Genomic DNA, 22,061 nt, shown 5'->3' with positions numbered 1-22,061 from the left:
ACCTTTTTCTCTCCCTATGTCTCCATTCCCTGAGGCCTGGGATCTGTGAACTACCTGATCAGATCATAATTCTTCACCTCTTCCTCTCCATTCTACATTCAGTCAGAAAGGCAAGCTTCTCTTCTCCCCAGCCCCAGTGTTTCCCACTTCTATTTCCTTCTCCCTCCTTGACTTTTTTCTGTCCATCAATACTAACCCCAAGTTCCACTCTGCTTTATTCCTGGACTCTGCCTTGCTCAGAACTAGTGACATCTTAGTGCACACTGTGCCATCACTGCCCCTACACATATGAAAATGGTTAGGGTTTAAGAACACAAACAGCAAACGTATAACAAATTTGTAGCAATATATGAATCCTAGAGGCACATGCCCTGAAAATAATTAAGTGATGATGAAATAAAAAATAGATCTATATTTTCATTAATATTGAAACCATTTTTAATTTGCGAACTCAAAGTCCAGGCCCAGATGGATTCACCACTGAATGCTATCAGACTTTCAAAGGGGAACTGACACCAATACTCCTCATACTATTCCCTAAATTAGGGGAGGGAGGAACACGCCCTTGAGAACCCAGGATAACCCTAATATCAAAATTAGATAATGGGACAACAAGAGAAAATTACAGATCACAGTCCCTAGTGAATACAGGTACAAAAAAAATCCAAGAAAATACTTGTAAAATAAATTCAGGAGAGCATAAAAAATTATTTACCATGATCAAGTTAGCTTCATTCCAGAGATGTAGGAATGGTTCAACATAGGAACAATAATAAATGTAATAAATTGCATTAATAAATGTAATAAATGGACTCAGGGATATAAATCACACTATCATTTCAATAGATGCAGAAAGGTCTTTTGATAAAGCCAACTTCTCTTCATGATAAAAGCCCTGAACGGACTATGAATAGAAGAAACATATCTCAACATAATAAAGACTATATACTGCAAATCTGTGCTAACATCATACATGGGGAAATTTCACAGCATTCTTACCACATTGGGAATAAACTAGGGTGTCCACTTCCTTCACTCTTGTTCAAATGGGGTTTGAAGTTTTAGCTAGAGCTGTCAGGCATGAGAAGAAAGTAAGAGTTACGGATAGAAAGAAAAGGTCAAAGTACCATCCTTTCCAGATCATAGGATGCTATACAAGAAGATGCCAAAGACAGGTCTGACAAATACTTTCAAAAAATGGCAGGATATAAAATTAAGAAACAAAAATCAGTAGACTTTCTTTACACTAACAACAAACATGCCGGGAAAGAAGTCGTGGAAAAGATCCCAATCACATGACTTCAAAAATAAATAAATAAAACCTTCCAATGGCATAACCAAGGAAGTGAAAGACTGCTGCATTGGAAACTTTAAAATGCTGAAGAAAGAAACTGAGGACGCAGTAGAAGATGGAAATACTTTCCATGCTCATGGAGTAGAAGAATTTGCATTGTGAAAACAGCCATCTTCTATAAAGCAATGTTCAGGTGCAGTAAAACACCCATCAAACACCAGTAACCGTCTTTGCAGAGACAGAAAACCATCTTAAATATCCTGTCAGAGAGTAATTTGTGTCATCACCCTCTCATGTCATAAATTTCAATAATAAGTAATTTGTGGCAGAGACTACCAAAGAAATCTTGGGACAAAAAAAACCTAGTTCTGGGGGTGTCACTATACCTGATTTCAAGTTTTACTACATATCGATAATAGTAGGGCATGATACTGGCACAAAAACATGTACATGGATGGAGCAGAGTGGACCATACAGAAACACAGACAACTACACACACAGGATTTCTGAAAAGGATGCCAAAAGTGTACTTTGGAGAAAAGACGGCCTCTTCAGATAGAACTGCCCAAACTGGATATCCTGTAAAAAAAAAAAATGAAATTGTCAATATCTTGCACCCTGCACAAAAATCAACTCCAAGTGAATCAAAGATATTAATGAAAGACCTGAAACTCCAACTGTTAGAAGGAAAATAGAGAAAACACTCCAAGATATATTGCTCAGGAAATAATTTCAAGTAGATAAAAGGGATCTTATAAAATTTAAGAGCCTCTACCTGACAAGGGAATATTGGAATGAAAAAAAATTAGCCCCTTAAGGGAGAAAATATTTGGTAGATGCACATCTGACACAGGATTTTTATCTAGAATATATAAAAGACAAAATCATGAAACAGGGCATTAAACCACCCAGTCCATAACTGGTTCAGTGAACACATGATAGATGTAAAACAAATAATAAAAAAAAGACATAAAAATACCCTAGCCGTTGGAGAATTGGGAGTTAAAACTGCATTGATGGGCCTAAGAGAAGCTCAGATATTAAGAGCCCTGGCTACTCTTTCAGAGGACGCAGGTTAGATTCCCAGCACCCACGATGGTTCACAGTTGTCTATAACTACAGTTTCAGGTGATCCAACAACACCCTCCTCGGCCAGACTCGGGGCACGCACCGCAGTCACAATGGCAGTGATCAGGAAACAAAGAACAATCACTCTGGCGCAAGGATTTAGGGACTTTTATAGACTGCTGATCACAGATGTAAACTAAACCAGGCACCATGGACGTCACTATGGCAATTCCTCAAAAACCGAAAACTAGGTCTGACTTACGATTGAGTCGGGCTGCTCATGGCTGTTTACCCAAAAGACTCCAAGGGAGCACATCCCAGAGACACTCACCCATCAGTGTTTACTGTAGCACTGCTCACAACAGCTCCGTCATGGAAACAACCTAGGCTCCATCAACAGAGAAGTGAATAAAGGAACTTTGCTGCAAATACACAATGGAATTTTTTCAGCTTTTTAAAGCACAAAATTATGGTGTTTGCCAAGACGCGGATGTAGCCGGAGATAATACTAACTGCACTAAGCCAGTCTTAGAAATCAAATACTATGTATTTTCTCTCATAGGTGGTTCCTAGGTGTCCTACAGACAACAAAAAAACCATGCATGTATTTTTCAACATTTAAATAAAAGTGCATCTATGTAGGAGCAAAGACAACCAACAGGAGGCGAGTGTGGAGAAGCAGGACAATGGAGGAGAAGGGGAAAATATACTCAAAATGCAGTCTGCACTTCCATGAAAAAGTCCTTATTTAACACAATCTCATAGAGAGCTAATATTCAATGAAAATATTTAAGCTCCACATGATACACTCTCCTCGATACTATAAACCCTATGACTCTACAGACCGAAAAGACGGCACAAAACTCAACACAGTTCGCATACCAGCTTCCAACACAAGAAAAGGTTCAGTGTGCACTGTCAATACAGAGGACGAGAACATTATCCTGAAGACGCAGGACCAGGGTTCATCACACCGTTCTTGTTTGGAAATCTTGTACACATCGTCCCCGGAGAAGTTTTAAGGAAACAACAGCTGCTGGTCTGTAACATCTGTCCGGGAAGGCCCTCTGTTAGCCAGCTTGCAATACCAATATAAATAGCTGTGTGTCCTTAAAGACGCGAGACGAAGTGTTCAGGAAAATGATGTCCCTGGGAGGTTGGAAATTTAGACAGTTGCGTGACTTGTATAGTGAAGGGGTTTTTTAAGGCCTCTATGTTCTAATAACCTCCCTAGACGCTATTTCTTCCTCTGTGACACTGGACACTGAGTTTGCACTCAGTCTCACCCTCCAGGCTGCTCGGAGACTCAGATGACGTGAAGTGAGCAAGCAACTTTGCAAATTGTATGGTTAAGAATAAACATGAGCCCTCTTGGCTGTGCATCTTGTCGGATGTTCAGCGCAGGTCCACATGCAGGGCACCACACCGCAAGGCACCACGGGAGCTTAGAGGGTATGAAGGGACTGTGCCTTTCAGGTCCCACAGGCCTGAATAGGAAAACAGGCCCTTCCGTACTCCTGTGGCTGGGTGACTTCAGGAAAGTTAGTTAGCCTCCTGTAGCCACAGGTTTTTTGGAGAAAGGGGGTAATTACACGCCTTAGATTTGCCAGGAGGAGCATGTAATTGTGAGGAGGGAAAAGGCCTCCCTCATGGCACACCATGCTATACATAGAATTATCCTAATAAATAGTGTCGGTTCCTGTAATTCATAATGTTAATAACAGCACCCCAGCGTCAAGCAGCCATTTAGGGCGGCTGATGTTCAAGTCTCTGACAGTGTCTTCGGAGAAATGGCCAAGGTTCCCCAGTGTTGGACAATTTTATTATCTAGTGTTACCTTCCCAGACTGCTGACAGAGAGCAGGCCGGAACACATACCATGTGATGACTGGGCACACACAGGTTTCAGGGGGCGGAAGGGACCTAGGTGGCAGAGATTTCAGTGAGCTGGGCTGACCTCCTCTCTCCGTCGCAATCTTCTGGGCGAGCCAGGTTCTTTGTTGCGTTCCTTAGATGAGTGAGAGAATATTGGATCCTCAGAACTGGGAGACTCCTGCGAATTGCCTGACGGCACATCCGGAATTCACAGCTGAAAAACAGACCCTGCTAAAACTCACAAGGTTCCTGTGTGAGCTGATGATACAGCTGGGAGTGAGGCCCAGCTGCTTCCAACTCCCAGGTGAGAGCTCTTTTTCTAGGACAGGATTCAGCCTGGCACTTTCGGTAGCAATGCAGGAGCTAGGCCTCCTTAAGAGCCCGGCTTGAGGGTTCTTCCTTGTGGTGTTCCTGGCCGATGTTTCACGTCCAACTCTTTCGAGAAAAATCTTGTGACTGGAATATGTCTAAGCCGCTCCATTTTTAATATTCAAGTATTAGATCAAAGACGAGCTTCAGAGAACATCTTCATATGACCAGGACATTTCTGCGTGTGGCAGCAGTATTTGCAAATATCCTACCTTCAAGGGAACACCCGCTTTAGTAGTCCTGAGCTGTCAATCATCTCTCTCTTGTGCTGGTGTAGACCTTAGTGCGTCTAGCAAGGTACCAAGCTAAGTGTGTGAGCTCTGGGATCAAGAGAAAATGAGATTATTGATTATTCAGACTGGACACTTAATTAATCAAAAGTCCCCCTGGCTGTAAAACGAGGAAGACGGCATCTACTTTGGGAGCTGTTAAACATCAGGAAGTCTGACGTTCTTAGGCTCATGCTTGTCGGAGTAGGTGTTCAACAGCTGTAAATATTAATGCTTCATCACATTTCGTCATCAGATTGGCATGCCTGTATCCTCTGTTGAACTGTTATCTTGTTTCGGTCGCTAGACCTTTAGCTAATTTAGTATGGAGAAGGTATCCAAGTTCCCAGAAGTGAGGCAGGAAGAAGAGAGAGGCGTGGCGACTTCCATCCAGAAAGACCAAAGACCTCTGGGCTCAAGACTCAGTTTTCCCTTGGATGAACTGTACAATTGTACCTCTGTGGACTTTTCAGTCTGTGAAATGCATTTTTTTTTAATCAGCAAAATGGGCTTGCAAGGACTCACCTCAGAGCACAGTTTCCTGAATGGTTTGAGGTGACGCAAGCATACATGTTTGATAAATTATGAATTTGTCAAATTATCCCAGCTATGAGATCCAGCTTCCGTGTGGCTTGTTTTCATCTAATAACTATTAGTGGCTTTTGTTGAGGTAGGAAAAAGTCCCGCGTTAGGTGTTTGCGGGAGGTCTTTGATTTTAGGAGGTTTTCGGTGTGTCCAGGAGATTAGAAAGCATAGTGTCTGCCTGCAGCCATCCCAGATACCTTGAGAGAGGTTCCAGACCAGGCCATTGACCCCGGTGGCCTCCACAGTTAGTGTGACGGCAGCAGTAGCAGCAGCAGCTACCGCCTCAGAAGCCAGTCCCTAAGCTAAGGTATATGCAGCACATGCTCACATCCGCCTGCTGCTGTGCTTGGCAGGCATCAATGGGATCAGCTTCTCATTCCTCTCCAACATACTCAAAAGTAGCCCATGACGTCACCCGTGAAGCAAATGATGCTGTGGTGTGGCTGGGTGGGGCAAAAGGCTTACTGCGAGAGGAATGGAGAGTAAGGACTGGTTAATGGCAGCTGGCCTCCACTTGGAGCTTTGTGCGGGGAGTGTGCGCTGTGACTTTGCTCTTCCCCCTCACACCCAGAGCCCCTCCCTCCTTCCTCAGGTGTGAATCCTTAGACTGAGGCCTGGGAAGCCCTAGGAGAACTGCCTGTGGAGCGCAGCACCCGAGAGCCTCTTAGACTGTGGGGTCCATGGAATCTTTCCTCTGAGGAGAATCTCTCACTCTGAATGCCCAGGGACACAACCTTCTTTCCCTGTCTCCGGTCCTTAGCCTGGACATCTTCTCAAAATGACAGCTAAGGCAGCGGAGCAATGCCCTCTTCACTCTGGGCAGTTTGGGCTCCTCAGAATGCCCAGGGAGTCTGCGCATTTTCTGTCAGTGAGGTAACATCACACAGCGAGGGTGACTTAAAACATCACAGGCCAAGGTTTCTGCAAGGCTGTGTTCCTTCCTAGAGACTGAGGGAGCACTCGTGTTCTCGTTGTTTCCATCTAGAGGCTGCTCACACTCGAGCTCCTAGCCACTTCCTGTCTTCAAAGCCAGCAAATCAAACCTTCCCTGCGTCACATCGCTGAGACCCCCAACTCTTGTAACTCTCCTGTGTCGCTCCTTGCTCTTGAAAGAACTTTGGTGTCATTGGTCCACCTGGATCATCTCCCACGAATCTTGTTCGGCTTGAGGTCGGCCTGGGCACAACATGAACTCTGCTGTCTTTCCTCCTCTGCCAACGACTTCGTAGGCTAACAAACCTTGGATGAGAGAGACTGCAGATTCAGTGTGCCACAGTCTTTGGGAGGCTGCGACCCTGCAACCCCAGGTGGGACAGTAACCTTAGGCCATCAAGCCCTCTGAAATAGGCTTAGCAAACAGGGTCCCCCCCGGTCAGCCGCCTGCTTCTGCAGAGGGTTTTACGGGACCCAGCCACATGTTTCTGTGTCGCCTGTGGGCTTTCACACTAACACGGCAGCTGAGAATTTGCCAAAGACCAATGGCTAGCCCAAAGACCTAAAAACAAAGATGCCCACCTCCCGTTATGACACTCGATACCTCTGTGGTTCTGACATTAACTCTTTCCAGCCTCACGCCAGATAAATGTCTTCTTGCTTGTTTGTTCTCCCATCTTCCCAGTCCCACCTCCGTTAATCCTAGCGGTGCTCTCTCACCATCCTTACTAGCCACGAGGCTCGTCAAGCCTTGCAGCAACTCTAAGCTCCCCTGAGTATCAGATTCTCTTAATTTCAACAGACGTCATTTCCTCTTTTCAGAACGCATTCACCATTTTCCGCTATCCCTTGCCGCCTGGTCACACTCCTATTCATCCTGCAGAACCCTGCCAACATGCACCTTCCTCCAGGAAACCTCCTGCGAGCACTCCACTCAAGGAAAACAATCAGTCTCCCTGAAATAGTCTCTAGGGACTGTAAATCCCCCAGCAGTAGGGACTGTCATGTTTACTGGTAGTATCCTCAAGCACTGGGGGAACTGTAGACAGAGTGGCTGAGGCTTTTGTGGATTTTAGTTGTCTTCTCTGGGCTTGGGTATTTTACCATCTGAGAAGCGAAGAGTCGGGTAAGACATGGTTGGCCTCCAAGAGCCATTTTGGCTTTAAGAATCTGTTCCATCGGGGAAACCCTGGCGCTGTGGCTTACAGATTGAAAGGAGAGAGCAAGCTCCCACATTAAGCGCGTGCCCCGAGGAGCTGGGAATCACCCCACCACAGGTGAAGTGAGGAGAGAGCACAGAGGTGCTGAGCTCATCTGTAAATATTCCCTGCTGACGTTCCCCCAGGAGCCAGTCAGAAGTCAGTGAACCTGTCCAGGCATGTGGCATTGCTCTGCAGCTCTCCACGACAAAGCTCTGTCCTTCGCTGGAGACCCACCCCTAATCCTGCGGCTACACGGGAATCAGGCCATGTCACATGGTCCAGGCATCTTTCCACTCGGCACCCACCTCCCTCATCTCGTGTCCCACTCCACAGCTTAGAACTGTGTGAGAGTTGTCCATTGTGCCCCGTTGCTTATGAAGATCTTTTTTTTTTAAGCTTCCAAAGCATGGCTTAGAACATAACTGTTTTTCTTTCATCCTGGCCTCAGCACCTCTATTTCCCTGCGTGGCTCTCAGGCGAGGTCTTTACAGAGGGGTTCTCTGCAACTGCTCACTGAGCCATTTCCCACTGAGAGCCCCCTTAAATACACTCACTGTCCTGATTGCCCCGGGCTCTCCTCCTCACCCCTCTCCCCATTCAGGAGCTTGCAGTCCCCCTCCAGATCCAGCCAGCTCTGCTCATTTCAGACCGCGACCCTGCCCTGTTTTTCTTCCACGCTAAGTCCTATGTCACATCTAGCCGTTTCCTGTTTTCATCCCATTTGGGCCCTGCCCTTCTGCCTGTGGGTGCCTCTACCTGGTTTGTTATTATGCCCTCATCATTTCTCTTCTGTGCTCCTTTCTGGGCCCATCCCAGGTCACATGGTTGGCGAGGGCAGGAAGGACTGAGGCTTTTGTCTGCTGGAGCATCTGCTCTTGCTGTTCCCAGTGTAATCCACTGCGGGCTCCTTAAACCCAGGTGATCCATTCCTGTCCTATGTGCTACTTCCTGTCCACCAGCCTGCCATTTGTAAATTAATGGTAATAAATCTCCCTTATCAGGTTTGGGGTGTGTTTTTTTTTTTTCAAATTATTTCATTCAAAATGCATATGACAACCTCAGCCGATAGTTAAGCTTTATTAAGTGCCTAATGTTTAGCCAACGAACTTTCATTAAGTGTTTACCCTGCGCTCCTCAAGTCTGCTGTTAGCAATTTCAGTGATCTTTCTTAGAGATGAACCATTCGTTGGTCCTCAGTTCAGACCCGTGTTCCCTCCCACAGAAGTGCCATATGGGGACGTGACATCCACAGGTTCACAGTGTAAGAAGAGGACTGGGCTGGGACCGTCCCCCTCCGTCTAATCCTTCTGCCACCTTACCCTGAGATCTGGACTATTAGGTGCCAACTAGGGCTTTCCATTTGACTGGCTGGCTAGGCTAAGTAGTTCCTAACCTGCACTACGACTCCTTAGAATTCTTTCAGAGCGTAGCCACAACTCATTCATTCAGTGAATTCAGCTAATGAATAAACCAAATCAAGCAAACGTTTGCAAAACTGAAGCTGGAACGCGGCTAAGCTGACTCAACATCAAAATGGCCGTTCCGTTTCTGCCCCGACACTGGAGCGCAGCTATTTTAAAAATGCCCAGTGTTCTAAGTTTACTGCTGTGTCAGACGACTCAATTTGTTCCTAATTCAAGCGGACCTTTTAAACCAGATAACGGGATCCTTGACAAGTGCCAGAAGAAACGCTATGGAAAAATAATGAGCTCCTAGCCTTGGCCAATGAGAAGACTTCTTTGGAACGGTGTAAGATTGTATTATCTAGATTTTCTTCGTTTCCGGGTAGTTTCTGAATCAGTTTTCAATTATATATGTGAATCTGGAAGAAAAAAAAAAGGCCAAAATGGTAGAAGTGGCCTGCCAAAACCCAAAATTCCCATTAAAATCCTTGTCTGTCTGTCTCTCTGCGTTCCGGGAGATTGATTGAGGCCAGTATTTTCTACCTAGCCTGCACGTTTACATTGGCCGCGTTTTACTGGTAAATATTGGTCTAAAGCAAACACTGAAATCTTTAATCACATTTAAACAGACCCTGCGTTATTCAGCAGCAGACCCTGCACCAGAACGGAAGAAACTGAGAAGGAGCAGGCACAGCTGACAGCTACAGACTCCAAGGGTAAACCGGGAAAAATCAGAGCTAAACTTCTTCGGAGGGAGAAAGGCCAGGAAAGCCACTGCGGCAATACAGAATTTTGTTTTTCTAAAGTCTGGAACTGTGTTCAGTGAAGTGACGTCGATTCCAGACCCGGGGAACTCGGGGCGGCAGCGGAAACACGGCTAAATAAGGAGAAGGTGGCCGAAGGAGAGCCAGCTAGCTGTGACATACTCGGCATTGGCCTCCTCTGACTCTCCAACTATTCTTGTTTGCTATTGTGTCCACTTGGGTTGCCATGAAACCTGGGCCCTAATTTTACATCTCCTTGCAAGTGCGAGAGCTACCACACAGCAAGTGTTTGTCTCCTCATGGAGGCTGCAGAAGGCGCGCTGCTAACCTTCCCTAACACACACACACACTCCACCAAACTCCCCTCTCGGCTTGGCTCGTCTCGTCTATTATATTCACAGCCAAGAGTCCCACCCGCTCATCTAGAAACCCCTAAACTCTTTGAGAGTCTGAATTTCCTTCTGGGTGTTCCTTCTTCACATCTACCACTTCTGAGCCCCACCTCCACCTCCCACATAGACACAAACTTCAGAGGCTTAGATGCTAGCTAAGAAAGTCTTCAAGAGGACCGGCTGTTTTATCTCTAAAATCTATGATTACCTCTGCCTAATGGAAGGAAGCATTACACACCCTGTGCTGGGCTGAGTGATGGGGTCTGAGGGCAGGGGTCCAGTGGAGATGAACGGACAGCTCTTTCTGAAACTACCTGAGATAAATAATGGGGTTTGGGGCCGATTGATTTGATTGGTTAGCTTGGCTTGTTTGAGACAGAATCTTTCAGTGTACTGTTGACTGGCCTGGAACTCACTGTGCAGACCAGATAGAACCAACTCAGAGAGATTTGCCTTCCTCTGACTCCCAAACACTGGGACTAAAGGCGTGTACCATCATGCCCAGCTTCTTTTCTGTTGTTATAAAATTAAAATTAAATTTTATTAGCTATCCAAAGAGACTAGGGAAAGGAACACCTAGGAAAATGGTGTCTGAAAAGGTAGGATCAAATAGGATACTCAGGCCCAAATTTGGATTCAAATAAGACTCTTAGAATAATTTTGAAAAAGTCAATTTCCCAGAAGCCAGTCTGAGAGAATTTAACCTCAGAATGGCCCCAAAGGTGTTTACATGTAATTCATAAACTGATATGGTACTAATAATTAGCTGTAAATTCAGGCTGGATTAGAGACTGGGTTCTAGCCAGTACTTACTGGACAAACCAGATAGCCTTTCTGAGCTTTGGTTTGCTTGTTCAGTATCAAATATGGATAGTAACTATTTACTGGGGCTGTTTCAGATATTCAATGAGTTGATATACACAAGTTCTCAAGTCTTGCTTGACAATAGAAAAAATAATGTTTTCTTGGGACTTGCTCAGCACAGAGCCGTGAGAGCCTCAGTGATCACTTTGGGCAAACTCTATAAGGCAAAAGTTTAGTTCTACTCTGTCTGTGACTTTGAGAAAGTTACTAAATTCCCCTGTTTCTCATCCATAAAATAAAATTACCTATTACATATATTAGGCCTTGGAATATTCTGGTTCTAGCTACAGTCTTATACTCTGGGACAGTATGGCCCAATAGAAATAGTGAAACCCCCATAGGTAATTTCAAAAATTCTAGCAAACACATGGAAAGAAATAACACACATTTTTTTTTTACAATTCATTGTTACTTTATGTGTATGAGTTATTGTCTGCATGTATGTCTGTGTATCGCATGCATCCTGGATACCCTTAGAAGCCAAAAGAGTGTATTAGACCCACTGGAACTGGAGTTACAGATTGTGAACCACCATGTGGGTTTAAGCAGAGTTTTTCTATCTAGGCAGCTACTTCACAAATAACCAAAAGAGAGTCTTATTATTAATTATAAATGCTCGGCCAATAGCTCAGTCTTATTACTAGCTAACTCTTACATTTTAAACTAACCCATATTTCTTATCTACCTTCTGTCGCATGGCTCACGGCATGCTACCTCATTTTCTATAACTCCTGCTTCCTCTTTCTCCTGGTATCTCCTCTGACTCCATCCCTCTTCTTCCCAGCACTCTCAGTTTGGTTATTCTGCCTAAACTTATCCTGTTCAACTTCTGTCCAGTCAGCTTCTTTATTAAACCAATCACAGTGGCATATATTCACACAGTGTAAAGGGATATCCCACATGTGAGTGCTGGCAACTGAACCCAGGTATTCTGCAGAAGAGACAAATGCTCTTAACCACTGAGCAGTCTCCCAAGATTTCAAATACAAATAATTTTAATAACTTAGTTGGCTTAAGTTATATCTAAAATACTATTGTTTCAACCTGTTATAAAATATAACCATGTATTGAGCTATTGTCTTTAGTTCTTTCATACAAAACAAAACCTTACATTTACCGCATGTTTTATATCAGACTAGCCACATTTCAGGTACTCTGCAGCTACCCTGGGGGTTAGCCCTCATACTGGGTGGAACAGAAATCCCAGATTCTAAAGCAGTGCGAGCGGGTTTCTGTGCTTCATGGCACATGAACTATCAAATGCAAAGCCACTCTCAGGTGACCTGCCTAAAGTCCTATGTGACCCGAGCCACCCAAGATAGCTCTGTGTAGAGACTCTTTCCTAGAGCGTGATGAAAGAGGTTTTAGCCAATAACATTTCGTGAGATCAGAAAATGACTGGTCTCCTCTCCACAAACCACATTTGAGCTCAGCAGGAGACTCAATACTTAGGCTACCTACTGCCTCTTGATATTTGTTTTATTCTCAAAATAAAGTCTGGGTCCTGGAGAGATGGCTCAGGGTTAAGAGCATGGACTACTCTTGAAAAGGACTGGGGTTTAGTTCTCAGCACCCATAATAGGAGATTCACTAACACCTGTAACCCCAGCTGTGTGGTATCAGATGTCCTTTTCTAGACTCTGACAGTACCTGCACTTACATGTGCACACACACATGCACACATACATGCACAGAGAGAGAGAGAATTAGAAGTAAAATAAATATTAAAAAAAACAAAAATAAAGCTAAAATTGAGATGTAAATAACCTTCAATTCCTTATGAAACTCACCTTAATTTGAGACCACATTATTTCTTAAGCACCTGTCTTTTGCTTCAAATAGCAATCTCTGATAACAATTTATTTCATGCATATCCTTCACCATGCGACATAATGTTACAGTGTGCTACAACCAAGGCATCAATTCCTCTTCTTAAAGGCTCATTACATATAGCAAAAACAAAACAAAAAAACAGAGAACTTGGAGCCAAAATGACTAGAATCAAGTCTCTGGGTTCTATGCTTGCTAGTTACGAGACTTTGGTTGAAACGCTGCAGTCCTCCAAGCCTTTGCCTCTTTATGATGTAGGGACAACCGGACTACTCAGATAAGTTATGATGAGGATTCAAAAGAATGACATATAGACAGTAATCCATATCTGCAAAGCACTAGACAACTATAAAGTGGATTAAAAGATTTTATAAAGCACTTTGCACATACCATTCTTTTGTTGCAGTTTTCAATGGCTCCGCATTGCCTGCCAAATAAAGCCAGATTTCTTGATCTAGCATAAAACATTTTCCTGCACAAGCTCTGCCTGTGACTATATTACCCCTGCAGCTTTATCCAACTCTACCCGAAGCCAAATGTTCCAGGGAAGGAACTGGCCTATCTGCTGCTCCGAATGGGACTGGATGGTGTGGCTGACTTCTGACCTGTCTGCATGTGCTCTCCTGCTTGCTCCAGTGTTCCTGCTCTCAAAATCACACCCATTCTTCACCATCTCCAAGGCTTCCCCCACCTTCTTATCCCTATGTTCTTAAGCTCTATCTATGCTGCCTCTGAATTTTGCTATATATATTACAATTAATATATACATATATATTATTTTACAATTAGAAACGTCACTTGGGATTCTAGTAACATTTAGTATATAGAAATTGACAAATAATTTGCTGAAGAGAGCCGTTTGAGGACGTTAAAATCTCCAACTGATTTTGTAGAAGTCCTGTTGAAGGATGGACAGAAAGTCCCACATTTTTAAACTAGTCACTCTAAAAACCTAGGCAAGAACGCAAAAGAAACTCGGAGTTCAATATTTTTTGTAACACTGAATAAGTCACTGGGAATGAGAATGGCTTATATGGAGACTGGTTAAAAGGGACAAGGCACCAAGAATTATTGATGCCTTGTCTTTGGTACTATTGATCAGCAAAGGTCCCTCTCCCTTCACTAATGGATATCCCAATATTCTGATATTTTGGGGAAGTCAACTAGCCTTCAAGGTTAGTATCTAGTGGTGTGATGTAAGCAGAAACAGTTGGGTAAAATGAGGCCAGTTGAAAGCAGTGGTCAGCAGGCGTTGTGAGAGCTTAGAGGAAAGGATTTTAATTCAACCTAGAATGTTTAGGAAATGGAGAAGAGATGGCGTCAAGCCAAATCTTGAAAGATAAATATGCACAAGCCAGGTGGACCGAGCTGGCAACGCCACTGCAGGCAGGTGCAAAGGCCGACGCCAAGATCTCTCAGCAGTGAAGCTGAGGGCTGGAAGAAAGGAGCTATTCAAAGGCTTGGCTACCTGCTCTCCCAGTTTTATGCTTACACAGCAATTTTATGGGTATAATTTGGTGATAAGATGACCAGAAGGCATGAAAAACCTTTGATAAAACTCTTCCTCTATGTGTATTTAATGCATTAACCTCTGACTCGTCATTAGATTCTTGTGCATAGGACTAGTTTGTGCTGAATGAACTCGGAACATTCTGATAAAATTCATGTCTCTGGACCTGAAAATCTGAAAGGATGGTGACTTTTGATCATCAACCGTAGGCCACCCCTCTGGAGGTCAAGAGGTTTTCCCTCTCAGATGTCTCGAGTCCATTTCTCTCTTAGTCTCCAGCATGGCTCCACGCTGCTAGCCACCGTCATGCCCTGCAAGGGCAGCTGCAATTTAAAAGTGAAGATATTTAAGTTGCTGGAACCAAATACTTGAACTGGGCAATAGAATTTTATTTCTCACCATTTGAGAGGCTGAAGTCCAATATGAGAATCCCAGCAGGTTTACTGATCTCTGTTTTAAGATACATCTTGTAGCAAAGAATTCTTCTATAGGGGACACTAACGTGTCCTTCTTTGAGAGTCAGGGACAGAAAGCCTAGGTCCCTTCAGCCCCTTGATAAGGTTGCTAATACCATTCAATGAAGGCATTACACATATTACTTACTTCTTAAAAGCTCCATCTCTTAGTTCTACTACACATAGTTAAGATTCATTATACAAACAGATACTATTGTTCTTACTGTGGGGGCGAGGAAACCAAATGAGCATACAGAGCTTAAGTAATTTCTCCAAGATTGGTTGACAGAAAGAGACAAGTCTAGACCATAACTCCCAGAACAGTGTTGCTCCGGGACCAAGTTTTAAACCACTACCAACGATTCCGTTCCTTTAACTTTGGAGGTATACATTTTTTTTTTTTTGACCAAATGAGCACACATTTTCGTTAACAATCAAATGCCCAAGTCACAGTCATTCTGGAGAGCAAATTTCTCAGTTGGGTAAAGGCTGAGGGGTGTGTGTTGGGGGAGTGGCAAGAAGCAAGATGAAAACAGAGCTACCAGCTGGCACACCAGGGACCTCACATTGCTTTGTGTGCCTCCAAGGAAGAATAACTCCAATGGTGACCATATTTTTATAACATTCCTTGTAGCTTATTTAAAAAAAAATCCACAGGACTTTGAGTGAGAGAACCTAGGTTCTCTATCTCCCCTCTCTTTCCCTTCTACCTTTTCCTCTTTCTCTCCAAGCCTTGGCGTTAGTCAGGGGACGTGCCTAAGCCTCGGTTTTCCATGTGCATCATGGAAACTGCACATCACCGCCGCTACTCTGTCCCGTGGGGCTTATTTTTCAAGAGAAAAATGAGACACGCCAGCGAAAGTGCCTGGTAAGCTGTCACATTATATACGCAAATGCTGGTTGGGATTGGAGATTTGCAACTTGGAGTCTTGAGGAGTTGCTAAAGACAGCAGCATCAGAATGACCTACTTTTCGGCCGTGAATTCCCTTGAGGGCTGTGAAACTCTCTGGCGAATCCACCCAGAGTGAAGTCCCTGTCATAAGCAATTGCAATAGCCCATATTTGTAAAGACACATGAACAAAGTCCAGCCTAAGGAACGCCCACCTCGGGCTCATAAATCGTTCCTTTGGAAGAAGAACTGCACTGCAGAGCGTGTGAGTGTTCTCTAGTGGCTACACTTTGTTCTAAGAATGTTCTACTTAAGGTTCAAAATACATGTTTTTTGGAGATGTTGCATTCCAACATGAGTGTGTTTCATTAACTAGTCAACATTAAATACACAACTTTGAACACCACAGCTTGGCAGGAAGGAAGACGCTGTTAATTACAAGAGACCAAATCATAATAAAGATCACCAAATAAATAGGCCAATGGCATCAACCTGTTTAAATAGCAAGCCTTATTTCCATATAGATGAAACTGTATTACATATTAACATATATTCATTCCACTATAGAGAAGGACATAATGTAATAAGCATGCTAACTTTGGGGTACCATGCTTCTTTCAAGGCCCCCATACTAAGTACAGAACTAGAAGTTTGTGCGTAACAATAAGGTCATGAGCTGAGTGTAAAGAATCTAACAAACGTGCGTGTCTCACTTCCTTGGAAAAACAGAAAAGAAGCTAGTTAAGGCCTCTACGTTCATAAACACACCATTTAAAGAATGGCAAATGGCTTTCTGACTAGTCAACACCATAGACAGTTGGGTTCCTCGGGCGACTTACTCAGTGTTATAATCAGCATGGTTCACAGCAGCAGGCCTGACACACAGTAGGTATTCAGTGTATTTCTGATGAGTGGATGAGTCAGTGAACAGTTTCAGGTACAATTGTCGGTGTCTGATAGGCTGCTGCTCTGGTATGTCAGTAGGATTTGGTGAAAACCTACAGCCTAATCTAGACAAGTACCAAGGAGGCATTTTCCTGAAGTAACCCAGCAGAAGGGACATTTGTGGCCACTCTTACCTGTGTTCCCTTCCCTGGAGCCAAGCCTTTTCTCTATATGATTTAGCTATGGAACATGTCAATCTACCCTCAGGAAAGTGGAGACCAAAGAGGAGGTGAGAAAACAGAAACAAAACAAAAAAACACTCTCAAGATGTTTTTGGCATGGGCTGTTTGCTTAATCCTCACAGCTGGTGAAGCCTCCGAGCTCTCAAATAAAGTGAAGAAATGAAGGAATGTGACGTGGGGAGTCTTTTGTTCCAGCACACATGGCTTGCGAGCAACTCAGGCAGGATTCGCACACAGCTCCGTCCGACTCCGATGCATGCTGCTGACGTTAGAGTCAATAGCAGCATCCCGGTCGGTTCTATACCAAAACCCACTGATTGGCTGACACCACTCAGCTGTGTGAGACCTACTGATGCCCCAGTTCAGATGCTTCTTTTCATAGAAGGGAAGGGAAGGGAAGGCATTTTAAGAAATCCCACTCCTGAGCTTGGTGGTGGTGCACACCTTCAATTCCAGCACTAGAGAGGCACAGACAGGTGGATCTCTGAGTTTGAAGACAGCCTGGTCTACAGAGCAAGTTCCAGGACAGCCAGGGTACACAGAAAAACCCTGTCTTTAAAAAAAAAAAAAGAAGGAAGGAGGGAGGGAGGGAGAGAAGGAAGAAGGGAAGGAGGGAGAAAGGAATGAAGGGAGGGAGGGAGGGAGGGAGGGAGGGAGGGAGGGAGGAAGGAAGGAAGGAAGGAAGGAAGGAAGGAAGGAAGGAAGGAAGGAAGGAAGGAAGGAATAAATCCCACTCTTGTTGATATTTGGTCGTGGTGCGGGGTGTTAGTTTTAGGTTAGACTTTCCCTAAATGGGACTTTGTTGAAAGAAAACTTACACAGAATGTCAAAAAGAAACAAATCATGAAAGAAGACATAAACTTTCCCCAAATGATCAGATTTGTGTAGCCAGTCCCCAAACATGACTTCATCACCATGGCCAGCCCCATAAAAATCCTTTCTGGTCACCAACATGCCTGTCCCCTGCCCAAGATGATCGCTATTTCCCTCCTGCTTCATAGATTCAATTTGCCCCTTTAGCACATTATATAAATTGGGTCATACTTCATTTCAGGTCTCTTTTGGTAACTGTGTTTATTTGTTTGTCTTCTACTATATATGTGCTTAGAAAAATCTACCCTCCGTGTTGCTTGTGGTAATAGTTCTGATCTATTGGACACATATGCAAGCAGTTGCCACCTTCTCATGAGAAGAGAGTCACAAGGGAAAAGATATTTACACTTCTTCTCTATCAGACATACTCCTGATATATAGGGGACTATGTCAGAGTAGCATTTAGGTAGCATTCAGATAGCATTTAATTTGAAGGGAAGTTAATATTTGGGGTATCCTATGATGTTTTTAGAAATGTACATTTGTGGGGTAGAGCATTGGCCTCTCTGAATTCCAACCTCCCCATTTTTGGTGAGTTTCACGGGAGACAGTATCAATGCTGGAAGGGCGCCTCGGTCTGCCTCCTCCATGGAGTCAGGGGGTAATAAGATCACATTGAGCTCCCTGCATTGCAGGGCCAGGTTGAGGGAGCCTAAGGTCTGCTGACAGCCAGATCACTGATTTTATAAGCATTCATATCTGTTACACTGTTTGCTGACTGGGAGTAGCTGGCTATCTACTCGGAGGTTTCCAATTGCTTTCTCACCATGACTCTTCTCTGTGTCTGTCCTTCTTCTAGACACACACACACAAACACACACGTGCCATGCACATGCATGTGTACTGCTATTGGATTAGAATAGAAAGACTGGGAAATTAAAGTATGATCCCAAATAATAGATGAATTGGAAATTTATATACACAAACAGGGGAAAGGTGAAAGAGCATTGACTGAATAAAAAAAAGTTACTCAGCAGTCTGTATATTGTGATATTATTTAATTTATATACATTTGTATGTAAATACATGTACATAAATGAAAATTTTGTACTATGATGTTAACAATGGGGTCTACCACTGAGACTCACATCATGTCAAGGTTTTCTCCTCTACTGTTTCCTAATTTTCTACAATGCATTTGCATCTGATTTGCAATAAAGAAGATACATTTGCAAGACATATATAATAATAAAAGGCTTGTTGCTTGTTTATGTGCGTATTCTCTGGTTCTACATTCCCACTGAGAACGGGATAGTTCCCTTGACCTCCTTTTATGTGTGAAGAAGTTTGGTCTTGCAGACCTTGGGTAAGTAACCAGAGATCAGCCGTGGTAGAAGATGAATGTGAAGGCCATGCCAGGCTTCTGAGGAAGTGTTGCACAGCCTCCCTCTGCTAAGAGCTGCATTAGATGAGCAAGAAAGGGGAAGAGAAGACTCGGGACTGACAACATTTAGGGAAAGAATTGTGCAATTTTAAGTAGAAAAGACCTGGTAACTTTAAATGCAGCATTTTCAGGAACATGGTCACTGCTCTGCTCTATGCTGAATCCTCTTTAGCATAGGCAAAATCCAGTCCTGCCAGGAATCTGGAGGGCACTATTGTTTTCAACTTCTCATTTCATTCTTGGCTTGAGCCCTAATATAAATCAATCATACCCTCTTCCCTGTCTGTCACATAGAGGTGTTGCAGGGATTAATGAACACTGTGGATTTCCTTTGAGAAAAGAACTATTTAAGTACAATATATCATTGCAAGGTTAATATTAATTATAATCCTTGCCTATTCATCAGATACAATACCTACTGCCTTCCTATTGAAGGAAGAAAAGCTTCCTTAGCCACCCTTGGAGGAATAAAGGTTGACTTTCCCTGTGGCTTCTCCTTGAATACAAGGCTTAATGATACCACCCTCTATGGTTACAGTCCCTGTTCTTGCTCCCTTGAGACTTGCTTCTGTAGTGACAGCATTGCTCTCTTCAGGACCATTTTATGCAGGACAGGACCAGAGACAGCCTTCTGGAAATAGAACTTCTGTAGTTGTGCAGATTCCTGTGCACAGAAGAGCCCATATCGGCTGCCACAAAGCTCATAATTTATCTTAGAATTTAGTGTTTTGCAAATGAAGTTGTCTACTTGTCTGTTCCCCCTAGACAAATTCTCAAATAATTTGCTTCTTTGACAGGTGTGTTTGGTTTGTTTGCTTGCTTGCTCTTTGCAGTGCTGAGAATTAAATATGGGGTTATGTGATTACACACTATCACTGAGCTACATCTCCAACCTGATTTTCTCAACCATTCTCTTTCTCTGATCCCTCGCATCCCAGAAACCATGCAGGTTCTTTCTGCCCATCATCACCTGTGACTACTGCTTCCCACCATCTCCAGCACAGCCTGGATACAGGCACAGGATCTGGGTTGGGAGAGTGTTCTGTGCAGTCTTACGGTGGCGCATAGTTAAAAGGTGTCCCAGCTCTTAGTTGGCAAGGGTACAATATGGTAAACAGAGCCTGTGTCTCCATGAGACAAAAACTTCGTATTTAACATTGTTCCAGTAGTCTTTTTATTGCTATGATAAAGGTCATGACCAAAAGATACTCAGGGAGGAAAGGGTTTATTTGGCTCTAATTGATCACAGGCCATCACTGAGAGACTCCAAAATGGGAACATAACAGGAATCTGGATACAGGAACTCAAGCAGAGCATGGTGGAATGCTGCTGACTTGCTTGCTCCCCATGACTCTCTCAGCTTTCTTTTTATACAACCCAGTGGTGTGGGATTCCCCTCTGTTCTGTGAATGTGTTTTATTACCGTTGGTCAATAAAGAATCTGCTTTGGGCCTGTGGCAGGGCAGAATAGAGCAAGGCGGAAATTACAAGCAGAGATAGAGGAGAAAAGAAGGCATTGTCAGAGAAACACCATGTAGCTGCCAAAGGAGACAGATGCCCTAAATCTTACAAATAAACCACGAGCCTCATGGTAAAATACAAAATAATAGAAATGGGTTAATTTAAGATGTAAGAGTTAGTTAATAATGAGCCTGAGATAATAGGCCAAGCAGCGTTATAATTAATATAGTTTCTGTGTTACTATTCAGGTCTGGGTGGCCAGGAAACAAATGAGCAGTCTCTGCCTACAACCTAGGACCACCAATCACAGTTGGGTAGGGCCTCCAACATCAATCACGAATCAAGAGAATGTCCCCACAGGGTTGGCTACATGCAGTCTAATGGATGCATCTTCTCAATTAAGGTTCCCTCTTCCCAAATGACTAGTTTGTGTCAACCTCTGACCTAGGTACTCAGCAGGTCCAATGAAGGGGTAGCAGTGCCCTTAGGACTTTACAGGAAAACCAAACGGTTGTGTGCTTCTGCTGTGAATTAAGACACTAGAAACCCCCACTGCCCAACACTTGCAACAAGGAAAAATACTTGCCTTGCCTTTCCCAGGCCAGGCAAAGCACAGCAACCTGGCTGCTGCAGGGGAAGTTGCCAGCAGCTAGAGAGCTGTAAGTAAGCAGCACCTCAAGTCTCCTGGAGGGTGAAATTCACCAAGTCACTCACTAACTGAGGCAAAGGTACCACACTAATGTAAAAGTATTATTAGTTATTAGCAAAACCACTTATTAGCAATGAGGAAAGCGAGATACAGGAATGCCGGGACTCTATGATCTTTGCAGGTTCTCTGTCTCTCTGAAAGGATTTTAATATAAGAACTTCGTGGGGGTCAATGACAGAGAATGCAGCAGCAAGGGGAAAACTCCATGTACTAGCTCTTCCAACAGTTCTCTTTCCTGGGGTTTGGCCCAGAGGCCTTGCACTTTCATTTTGCCCCAGACCCTGCAAAAATGGGCTGCAGATCTTTGCTGAGAAACCTCTCATTGAGCATGCAGTTCTGCTATCTCGCTTCCTCTTCACAGCCGCGTCCCCTCTCTTGCTGGGCCTTTGGGTTTATTTGCTTGCCAGTACTATAGACATCCTCACACCCTCTCTCTCTTTCTAGGCTGTAGATGCATATCCTCCTTTTGCAGTTGTAGGGCATGGGAGTCTAAGATCACACAGTAAGCGTTCAAAGAGAAAGCCAGCCGGCCTGGTTCTCGCTGCAGGGCTGGTGCTTTCCCATCACATTGTATGTGAGTTATTCTGCGTCACCCGCGCCCAAGGCTCTGCAGGCAGCTTGCCCAGGCATTTCATCTCCATCTGGACTGGTATCACCTGGGTGTCTGCTGGGTCCCAACACCTGGCTGTGGTTTCAGGGCTACAGAGTCACAAGATGGAGGCCAGTGCTAAGTTATACTTTTTCCTGTTACAACCCTGAGTAGCCAGGGTTAGAACATCCCTCCCTCCCACTTGTCTCTGTTCC

Source organism: Alexandromys fortis, unplaced genomic scaffold (genome assembly GCF_014885135.2).
Source record: "Alexandromys fortis isolate MF-2015 unplaced genomic scaffold, M_Fortis_MF-2015_v1.1 scaffold_13, whole genome shotgun sequence".
Taxonomy (NCBI): Eukaryota; Metazoa; Chordata; class Mammalia; order Rodentia; family Cricetidae; genus Alexandromys; species Alexandromys fortis.
This window is presented reverse-complemented; position numbering follows the sequence as displayed.